Source organism: Octodon degus, unplaced genomic scaffold (genome assembly GCF_000260255.1).
Source record: "Octodon degus isolate 3935 unplaced genomic scaffold, OctDeg1.0 scaffold00026, whole genome shotgun sequence".
In the NCBI taxonomy this organism is placed as follows: Eukaryota; Metazoa; Chordata; class Mammalia; order Rodentia; family Octodontidae; genus Octodon; species Octodon degus.
In genome coordinates this window covers 4,935,608-4,944,908 of record NW_004524602.1, presented here as the reverse complement: position 1 = coordinate 4,944,908, position 9,301 = coordinate 4,935,608, and the positions used below count along the sequence as shown (strand labels likewise).

The window sequence follows — 9,301 nt, the reverse complement described above, 5'->3', positions numbered from 1 at the left end:
GGCGGAGCGGGGCCGGGGCCCGGGGGTCCGGCCGGGGGTCCCCGCGCGGCACTCTCCGGGCTCCCGCCCGAGCTCCGGGAGCCGAGCCCCGAGCCCCAGCCCGGTGCTTGGTGACGTCAGGCAGCTGGCCCCGGAGTCTACGCAAATAATTTGCATAATGAGGAAGCGGCGACCAATCAGAGTGGGACTTGACCGGGCTCGGCCGGGGGCGGGAGGGGCTGGCGGGCTCACGCGCTGCTGCTCGCCATGGCAACCGGACCCTCGGCCGCCGGGTGAGCGCCGAGGGTGTGCGGGCGTGGCCGCGGAGAGCGCGTGTGCGCCCGGGACCGCGGGAGGCGAAGGAGCTTCGTCATGCGTGCTGCTGTCTGCAGGAGTCGGAGCTGATCCCCTCCGCGTTCGCGGGCACACACACTTCCCATAGCTGAAGTGTTTTCTGCGGGGGCGGATGGGGATTCCTCTGCTTCCCACTACCGCCCCTGGGACTGTGGCTCCCACCCGCGCCGTCCGTCACGCGCTCTCAGGATGCTTGGACTCCTGCCTCACCCCGAGCCACATTCGTCTCCCCTGCACCCCGAAAGCCAGACCCCAGAGCACTTCATGACCACTGATTTCCGCCTTTCCAGGGGGAAGGAACTACTATGAGCCATATTTGCTCAGCAGCTGTCATGCACTCATTCTAATTCTGTAAACTCACGCTTTATCCTTTCACAGAAAATAAAGCTGAGGTCCCCAGGGACAAGGAGGTTAGGACCAGACCCGCCTCTGACATTTGCCGGGCTCAGAAAAAGATGAAATGCTAGTCGACACACCACGTGCCTAACTATGTGAAAGCTATAAATCTAATTTTACTTTGTGAAATAAAACGTTTGCCTCTTAGTTTCACAGATACTCATAATAACAAAAATGAAAACTATCTGTTAAAGCTATGCATTTTATATGACATAGAGTTGGCAAAATATCAGAGTGAAGGAATATTTCTACTCTCGCGCACGGATAGGAATCCTCTCGGTGGACCAGGGATTTTTAGATGAAGTAACAATGCAATGAAGATAAATAGTTCAGCGGGATATGGTGCCGCTCACATCTAATCCCAGAGCTCAGGAGACCGAGGTGCGAGGATTGCTGTGAGTTTAAGGTCAGACTGAGCTACACAGCAGAGACCTTGTATCCAAAAAAAGGAAAAAAAAAAAAAAAAGCTTTAAAAAAAATGGTAAAGAGGGGCTGGTGAGATGGCTCAGTGGTCTAAAGCACCTACTTGGAATAAGCTTGGCAAAGCACAGGGACCGCGGTTCAATCCCCCAGCACCACATGCCAGCCAGCCCCGCCCCCTGGTGGGCTGAGCTGGCCACACACACACACACACACACACACAAATAAATAAAATTTAAAAAAAAATGGTAAAGAGAGGCCGGGGAGATAGCTCAGTGGAATAGGGGAGATAGCTCAGTGGAATAAGTGCCTCCCTGGCAAGCTCAAGGGCCTGAGTTCAACCCCCAGTTCTGCCAAAAACAAAACAAAAAAGAAAAAAAATGGTAAAGAGGGGGCCTGCCCCATAGCTCAGTTCTTTAAGTGGCTGCTTCAACAAAGTTCGATCCCCACAACTCAAGCCAGGCAAACCTGCCCTGAAGGCATTCGGAGAAAAACAAAAATGGTAAAGAGGGGTGGGGAGATAGCTCTGTGGTCTAAGCACTTGCCAAGCAAGCACAGGGACCTGAGTTTGATCCCTGGCGCTGGCCGGGTAAACCTGGGTGCACTGTCCGGGTCCCCAAAACCAGGTGTGGATGGCACCCATCTGTAATCCCAGCGCTGGGGCGGCTGAGGCAAGAGGATCACTAGGAGTCCGAGTTGCGTAGTGAGACCCTGTATCAAATGAACAAATAAATAAATAATTTAAAATTTTTTAATTCTTACAAAGTTATGTTAAAATATTAAAAGAATACAATTTACATTTTAACAGAAAGGCAAGAAAAGGCAAGAAAAAGCTTATGGAAGAAATACATAATTTATGAATAATTTATCAGTCTTTAAATTTTTAAAAAATCTTTTCTGTATTGCCCGATTTCGGTGGCCCACTCAGCACGGGCCTAGCACGACACGTGGTACCAGGAATCGAACCCAGGTCCTTGTGCTTGCCAAGTGCTTAGACTGCCAAGCTATCTCCCCACGAACTGTAGAATTTTTTGATGATTCAAAAAAACTGCTCAAGAGCACCAGCAGCACCTAAAATCGTCAAAAAAATTCTCACAATATTAAAAAAAAAAACTGCTTGATTTGTTTGTTTTTAACCTTTACATTAGTTTTTATTCATTTATTTTTGTGGTACTTGGGATCAGACTCAGGATCTTGTGCTTGCCAGGCAGATCCTTAAGCCGCTGAGCTATATCCCCAGTGACTTGTTTTTGAGGTGAGGTCTTACCATATACCTCAGGCAGGCTGGCCTTGAACTCAACAATTCTCCTGCCAAAGCCTCCTGAGTGCTGGGGGTATGGATGTGTGCCACCACATCCAGCTCAATAACTATTCATTATTTCTTTTCTTTCTTTTTCATTTTTATTTTTGAGACAGGGTCTCTGCTGTGCAGTGCAAGCTGGCCTTGAGCTCACTTTGTACCCCAGTCTGGTCTTGACCTTGTAACGATCGTCAGCCTCCCTAGTGCTGGGATTACAGCCGCATACCACTGCACCCAACTAATAACGACATATTTTTAATTAAAAAATATTTTATGTATTTATTTGGTACAGGGTCTTGCTACACAGCTCAGACTCATAGTGATACTCCGGTCTCAGCATCCCCAGCACTGGGATTATAGGTGTGCACCAATACGCTTGGTTTCATTGGCTGGCTTGGCGCAGGTCCGGCAAGGCATACAGTATTGGGAATTGAACCTAGGTCCTTGCACTTGCCAGGCAGGTACTTAGACCGCTGAGCTATTGCCCCAGCCATACTTTTTTTAACTTTCCCTTTATTTTTATTTTATTTTTTTTCTTTCTAGCACCTGGGATCAAACTCAGGACCTTGCACTTGCCAGACAGGCGCTTATGCCCCTGAGCTATATCCCCAGCCCTCCTACATTTTTTTAAAGTTATTTTTCTTCTCTTTTTTACCATTCTGGGGATTAAACTCATGACTTCTACACTGAGCTACATCCTCAGGCCTATTTGTTTTTATGAGCAAACTGAAATTTATTTTATTCCATGTCATTTTCTTTCTTTCTTTTTATTTATTTATTTTGTTTTTTTTAGGGAAGCATCTACAGGGTGTTCAGGGTCCCACTATTAGATCGGACTTGTAGTGATCCACCTATTTACAGCCTCCCAAGAGCTGGGATTACAGGCATGCGCCACCATGCCCAGTCTCAATTGCCACCTCAGCATGCCCCAGAGGTGGGCCCAGCACAGCAGTCTTGGGGATCAAACCCCCAACCCCTGAGCCTGTTTGCAGGCGCTTTAATCTGCTGAGCTATTTGACTGGCCCTCCGTGTCATTTTCAATGTGTTTAAAAATCTTGTAAATCAGTGAGAGTCCCACTTCTCTGGGACAGCATGCCACAGGTACTGAAATGTGTCACCTTTCCCTACAAACCCCCAAAATTCATCTAATCCTACTAATTTTACAAAGCTAGCTGTCCGTTAAGTTGGTCTTCTGCTCAGATGCCTACTTTTTTCTTTTCTTTATTCAAGGAAGGGAAGTTAAAATATCTGAAACAGGGCAAAATATTCGTTGAACTTTTCTTAGATTTGTATAGGCTGGAGTGAGAGAATGCCTCACTGACTCCAGAGCATAGGGCACGGTTGAGATGGATTACTTTCTTACAGCTTTGTGAAAAAGGGGAGAGGGAAAAAAACCCTAGAGGAAAGAAAAAAAAAATGACTAGAAAGATTCAGAGGCGAAGATCCAGTATATAGAGGCTAACCTCTTCCTAAATGGAGATTTTGGCTCCTAAAAATGGGAAGGGCATGCATGACTAGGCAGCCTGTATCGGATTTGGAATCCACCACATGGAATAAAGCCATTTGAAGAACAGCTCCTCTTAATTTTGAGGGTAGATAAAATACTTGGGGAGAGTGTGAAACGAGAAGAGAAAAAGCCCCCACTGATGACAAAATGCTAGCATCAGAGTAGTATAAAAAAAATTTCAGCTGAGGGGCCAGCGAGATAGCTCAGCGGACTAAAGCGCCTGCTTAGGCAAGCTTAGGCAAGCGTAGGGACCAGAGTCCACCCCAGTTTGCACCAGCACCCCCTCCCCCCAGGGCAGACTGAGCCGGCCAGAGTCTGGGCATAGTGGCATACTTATGTTTGTAATCCCAGTGCTGGGGAGGCTGAAAAGAGGAGGATCACTGAGTCTGAGCTGTGTAGTGAGACCCTGAAATAATCAAATACATTTTTTTTTAATGAAAAAAATCTCAGCTGAATTTTTAGTGGTGCTGTAGGGCCATAAACTTTGACCAAGGAAAATAGTAGAAAAGGCTAAAAGATGGACTTGAAGACTATGGATTTTGACCCTTGATTTTTTTTTTAACATTTATTTATTTATTTTTATTTATTTATTTATTTATTTTGCGTGCGGCCAGCTCAGCCCACCAGGGGGCGGGGCTGGTTGGCTTGTGGTGCTGGGGATTGAACCGTGGTCCCTGTGCTTTGCTTAGCTTAGCTTGTTCTAAGTAGGTGCTTTAGACCACTGAGCCTTCTTACCAGCCCCATGTATCTTGATTTTATTATTCAATTTCTTTCTTTCTTTTTTCTAAGAGTCAAACTAAGTACTTTGCATTTGTTAGGCAGGCGCTGTGCCATGGCGCTATCTCCCTGGCCCTCAGTCTCTTTTTGTTTATTGAAAGCAGTCTTCAGGGAGTGGGAAACCTGGCTTCCCCCAAGACCAGGGTCAGTTGGGGCTGGTTGTTGGTGCAGAGGGAGCAGGCAGACAAACTCCGCCTTGCAGTGGTAACCCTGGGTTAGAAGTCACAGTGTACCTCATAGAGCCTGGGTGTGGCATAAGAGGATGAGACAGGAGCAGTAGGCTGGGGATATGGGACCCATCTCTGTCCCCCCTAGCCCTTCCCTTGTATTGTTTCCCCACTGGTGGCATTCTCTGCTGTCTTGAAGGCTTTCTTTTGCTGGACTTCCCAACTTGCAGAAATCTGGAGGAGGACCTTTAGCTTTGCATCCTGGACTTGTAACTCCAACTTGTAGAGGTCAGAGATCAGGCTCAAGGGACCCCTGGGAACTGGTGTGGCACTACAGGGCATAGGTAGGGCTGTAGTTTTGTTTTTGTTTTTGTTTTTGTTTTTGTTTGAACCGGCGATTGAACGCAAGACCTTTGCACTTGCCAGGGAAGCGCTTATTCCACTGAGCTGTCTCCCCAGCCCCAGGACTGTAGATTTAACTGGGCAACAACTTCTCTTACCTTCTCATAGAGAAGACTGCGGTGGCACAAGTTTGGCACATTCCGCCACACCTATCTGAGCCACTTCCTCATCTTCCAGTGCTCCTAAATCAAACCAACTTTCTACCTCACTGAGAAGGGCATGTGAAATTTGCATTTTTCAGACCAAAGCGTTTGCAGCAGTCTTGCATGTGAATGGTGGTTCTCTTTCTTGCATCTTGGCTTTGCCCTCTCCTGTGCTGACAGGAAAGCCAACAGTGTACACTTCACGTTCCACAAATTCAGCTTTGTTGTGTCCCTGCCCAGTGGGATTCTTTTTTTTTTTTTTTTTGGCGGAACCAGGGATTGAACTCAGGCCCTTGCGCTTGCCAGGCAAGTGCTTATTCTACTGAGCCACCTCTCCCCGCCCCCCACCAGTGAAATGCTGGATAACAGTTTTCTCGCTATTGATGGCATGATGCTTCAGCTGATGTGACAGCATATCTTCTATCAGTGTGTAGCTAAATGAGTGGTCAACTTTGTTCCAGGCTTCTGTCATTTATGTGTCTTGGTTCCCAGGTTTGGCACATAGCTGAGCTGCCTTAATAACATCTGCTTTCCTCCCTGTTACTTGGGTCCCCTGAGGCATACCGGTGACAAAAGTGTGAGCTACATTAGCATGGAAGTTATCCACATGGACCCCAAGTATTCTCTTCCTTGAGAATATAGTCTTGGCCACTCTTTAAAGAGGAGAAGTGTGACATACACAGTGATTTATCCAAATGCTGGTAGGAAAGGGAATTCTGTTTCTCATTTCCTTTGCTTTCTTGAAGATTGCTCCTGTCTCCTCCATAATTGTGGTTTCACCTTTCTCAGGCCGATTACTGACACACCTGAGCTGGATGCATCCAATAAAGATTGCAGTAGCAGATTGGCGATAGCGCCCCCCTCTTACGCTTGGACAGGACCAGGGCTTTGGGATCGCTTGCTCCTGCTGCTAGTCCTCCTGGGACGGCTCCCCAGCACCACCACCGCAGCTTTGTTTCCCCTGAGCCACAGCCTCCCTGGCCTTTCCCAGCCAAAGGTTGTGGTCAGAGGACGCTCGATCCCCCGTCTCAGTTACTTTTCTCTTGTTGCTGGGACAAAATACCTGACACCCAGAATTAAGGAAGGAAAGGTTTATGTAGCTCGGTTTGTGGAGGTTTCAGTCCCTAATCAGGTGGCTCTGTGGAAGAGTGGCTTATGACAGAGGGCAGAAGTTCATGGTGGTGGAAAAAAACAAAGCAGCAAGAGCCAAAAAAGGAACAGCGGCAGTGAGCACGCCTCTCTCCCTTCCTTATGTTGCATCCAGGCTGTCTGCCCCGGGGTGGTGTAGTGCTCACTCCCACAGTCCCAGCTTTGGCTCATGAATTAATCACAAACTCTAGAAGTCACCTCATGACTGCATGAAGCTTTAGGGGCACAACTAGACACAAGCCATAATACCCCTCATGTATTTTTTACTTAATTTTATTGAGAAACAAATAGCAATGAGACAGTTTCAAAACCGATTAATAGGACAGTTTCAATAATGAATACATTGCATATTGTTGTCTTCATAGTGGTTATTCATAGAACAAGATGCAGACATGATATCCTGTCCAAACATTAGTACAAATCTTTCTTCTCATTGAATTAAGAGAAAGTAGCTGTATATCTATCCTATTTTGTATATACAGATACAAAATGGTCCTTCATTTGTATCCCCTTTTCTGGTTTAGTTTTGTCAGAGATGGGTATTCCATTGCCATTTAAATGTATTTATTTTTAAATAAGGCCTCCTTTGTAGTTATGTTTAAGCTAGCCTTGAACTTGCAGTGATCCTCCTGCCTCAGCTTTCCAAGTGCTTAGGGATTATAGTAATCTGCTACCATGGCTTACACTCAGGCATTGAATTGATTGATTGATTGATTGGTGTGTGTGTGTGTGTGTGTGTGTGTGTGTGTATGCATGCACCTGTGTGCCTGCTGTGTTTTGAGACAGGGTCTCCCTTTGTAGTTCAGCCTGTCCTGAACTCATTACATAGCCCATGCTGGCCTTGATCTCCTCTTGATTCTCCTGCCTCAGCCTCCCAAGTGCTGAGATTACAAGAGAGCACCACCAGCTTTTTTTTTTTGAGACAGGGTCTCACTATGTAGTTCAGGATGGCCTTGAACTCATGGTAAACCTCCTGCCTCAGCCTCCCAAGTGCTGGGACTATAGGCATGTACCACCTTGCCTGGCCACTCAGGCCTTTTAAAATATTTTTTTTTCTTAACTTTCTGCAAAGCTTTATTCCGGAGGGGCTCAGTCCTTCTTGGCAGCTGCCTTCCTCATGGCAGCCAGCACATTGCTCAGCTCCTCACTCTTCCTCTTGGCGCAGATGTGCGTCCCCACCCTTTTCTTGTTGAACTCAGGGTGCACGTGTCCTCGGAGACCTTGAGCAGCTCCATGGTGCGCCGCTTGTAGGGGGCGAAGGCACACACCTCTTGGATCATGTCCCGCATGAACTTGGTGTGTTTGGTGAAGCGTCCTCAACAGCAGTTGTGCCTCGGTTTGCTCACATTCTTAGTCACCTCGTGGCCCTTGTTGAGGCCCAAGGCCATGAGATATCAGAGGGCCATGGCTACTGTTCTTCAATGGCTGCTGTGGTGGAAGCTTTTTTTTTTTTTTTTTTTGTCTTGAAAAAGGGTCTGAAACAATAAATTGCGCAGGCTGGGCTTGAATTTATGATCCTCTTGCCTCAGACTCCCAGAGTGCTGGGACTCCAGGCATGCAATGCCACCCTCAGCTAATGTCATCCTTAATAAAATGTTACTCCTTATAATTACTTAGAGGACTACCAGAATATTTTACTTTTGTTCAGCTCAAATGTATATTTTTCATTGAGATTCCCTGTTGATCAATGGGGGTATTTCATTTTCAGTATGTACTACTACATGCCTGGGGTACATAACGATTGCCTTCCTTTTGGGGAGCTGGTGCAAGTTCATCACACATCTCAGCCAGTGCAATTTCTGAGAACATGAAAAATGATTTTAAAGGGCTTTAAATGAAGAAAAAAATCTCAATTATGTTTTCATTCTCTTCTTCCCTTCCTTTTCCTTTACTTCCTTTTTTTTTTAAGATGGTGCCTTATTATGCAATTCAGTTCAGGTCGGCCTTGAATTCCCTACATAGTCCAAGTGGGCCTCAAAGTTTTGGCAATCCTCTTGCCTCAGCCTCCTGAGTGCTGGGATTACAGGTGTTCACCACCACACTCAGCTCTCCCTCTCTCTCTCTCTCTATCCTTTTCCCATTGAGAAAGATCTATTTCCCTACATCCCATATCTTCTATTTTGCTTTGTACTTACATTTTTCCCATAGCATTTCTAGGATGCATTATTATTGTTGCTGTTTGAGAAAAGATCTTGCTATGTAGTTTAGGCTGGCTTTGAACTCACTATGTAGCTCAGGCTGGCCTCAAACTCAACATATAGGTCAAGGTGGCCTTGAACTCACTGCATTCCTGTCTCAGCCTCCTGAGTGCTGGGATCGCAAACAGGTACTGCCATGCCCTGCGCAGGTCACTTATTTCTGAGGGAATGTCTAATTTTTTTTTTTTAGTTCTTTGTACACTATATTTTAGATATTAGTCCTCTGTCCAAGAAATAGCTGGCACATTGTACAAAAATTAACAGCCATACTGGTCTAGAGACATTAAACCTATTTTTTCCCCATTTGTACAGGAGTAGCACACTGTATTAAATACGTAAGGTCTTGGGCTGGTGAGATGGCTCAGTGGTCTAAAGCACCTACTTAGAACAAGCTTAGCAAAGCATAGGGACCAAGGTTCAATCCCCCAGCACCACATGCCAGCCAGCCCCGCCCCCTGGTGGGCTGAGCTGGCCACACACACACACACACACACACACACACACAAATA

At 46.4% G+C, this 9,301-nt stretch overlaps 1 pseudogene; it reads right to left on the bottom strand.

The window, feature by feature from the left end:
* Window positions 1-5,044: 5,044 nt before the first annotated feature.
* Window positions 5,045-7,874, bottom strand: LOC101559780 (annotated as a pseudogene).
* Between the last annotated feature and the right edge of the window lie 1,427 nt (window positions 7,875-9,301).